The 1590-nt window shown below is 44.0% G+C and overlaps 1 protein-coding gene and 1 long non-coding RNA gene across 2 annotated transcripts in view; one reads left to right on the top strand and one right to left on the bottom strand.

The window, feature by feature from the left end:
- svopa (SV2 related protein a) overlaps nt 1-1590 on the top strand; it is a 23631-nt gene that overhangs the window by 12478 nt on the left and 9563 nt on the right. The gene's annotated exons all lie outside the window — the stretch shown is intronic.
- LOC106937323 (uncharacterized) overlaps nt 1-1590 on the bottom strand; it is a 12078-nt gene that overhangs the window by 6510 nt on the left and 3978 nt on the right. The window contains exon 2 of the long non-coding RNA XR_001422364.1: nt 21-1504. This is a non-coding gene — a long non-coding RNA (uncharacterized LOC106937323). The remainder of the gene's footprint in view (nt 1-20; nt 1505-1590) is intronic.

Genomic DNA, 1590 nt, shown 5'->3' with positions numbered 1-1590 from the left:
ACCTGCCTCTGGATAGGGACCTGCCTCTGAGACCGGACCTGCCTCTGAGACAGGACCTGCCTCTGAGACAGGACCTGCCTCTGAGTCAGGACCTACCTCCGAGCTAGGACCTGCCTCTGAGACAGGACCTGCCTCTGAGACGGACCTGCCTGTGAGACAGGACCTGCCTCTGGATAGGGACCTGCCTCTGAGACCGGACCTGCCTCTGAGACAGGACCTGCCTCTGAGTCAGGACCTACCTCCGAGACCCGACCTACCTACTAGCAGGACCTGCCTCCTGGTCAGGACCTGCCTCCGGGTCGTCAAACGTAACGGCTTGTCGCATTTTGTAGATGTGCCACCAGCTTTGTCCCATCCTGATGGAGAGAGAAGACAGAAAAAACAGGCCATTAGTGATGCACTTATTTAAACAGCAAACAATTGGAGCATGATTCAGAGATGAAGGTTGACTTCCAGGCTGGATATCAATGAAACCTTCTGAACTTCCAGGTTGATGGGTCTGAAACTCTTCTCCCAAATGAGTAAGAGGTGGAGCAGGGAGGAGAACTGGCAGCAGCTGCAGGACTACATCATCTTCTGGATCAAACATAAGCTAGTGTTAAAATGTTGCAGTAACTAAAAAGCATGAAAACACGTTAGAGAACATTTCTTCTGAGCTTCAATACCATGAGGGAGCAGACTCATGTTCTTGGCCATACAGAAGGTCTTCATTGAGAACAATGAGTTTTGCTCAATTCTCCTGAAGATCCTGGATGTAAAATTACAAAATCTATCAGAAAAGACAAAATCACAAATCAAACTTTAAGAATGACTGAATTCAATCTTATAGTTGTCTCCACTGCAAATAACTTGTAATTCGCCAGCAATTTCAAATGTTCAGAGTAATTTTATGTTCCTAAAAAATAAAGCACTTAATAAAATAAAATGACACATATAATTTAATTTATAAGTAAAACTTAACTTAAACACTAACTTAGTGCTGAATAACTTTCAGCACCAACTTTAAATAAATGTTTTTGTAATTAATAGTAACAATAACAATAAAATTAGCAATCATGAACACTAGATATTGTCTTATTTTTGCTTTTTACACATTGCCAAAAACCAGCGGGAAACGGTGGTTCTTTCTGCTTAACGAGCCGCTCTGCCCTGACAGAGCGGGCGAGACGAGCCAGGGGCTGCAGGGGAGCGGATAAGTCTGTTTCTAATTAAACTATATGTCGCGGCCACTCGGATTGAACAGCCAGACGCAGGGAGTTTCAAACGGGTGCAGTTTAATCTCGACCTTTCTTTTCATCGACACCGTGAAAACTGTAGTATAAAATAGGGGAACGCGGACACACTGCGTTTTTGACCATTCCTGGCAGTGCTCTACAATTTTCCACTCTGACAAAAACCTCTTGCCGATAGCCCTCAATCTCCATGCGCACGGCAGAACTAGGCGTCAATAGCTGTCGAAAATCTCACTTTTCATGCAGTGTCAGCTTGGTACATGTCTCTAAACCTCCAGAGTAAATTTACTTCAACTGATTCAGTTCTACTTTAGTTTTAGTCGAGATGCAGATTTAACAGTCGGAGGCATATCTTTTG

Source organism: Poecilia latipinna, unplaced genomic scaffold (assembly GCF_001443285.1).
Source record: "Poecilia latipinna isolate Pla-1442-1.1 unplaced genomic scaffold, P_latipinna-1.0 Scaffold79, whole genome shotgun sequence".
In the NCBI taxonomy this organism is placed as follows: domain Eukaryota; kingdom Metazoa; phylum Chordata; class Actinopteri; order Cyprinodontiformes; family Poeciliidae; genus Poecilia; species Poecilia latipinna.
The sequence above is the reverse complement of the archived record's forward strand: the minus strand, read 5'-3'. Positions and strand labels throughout refer to the sequence as shown.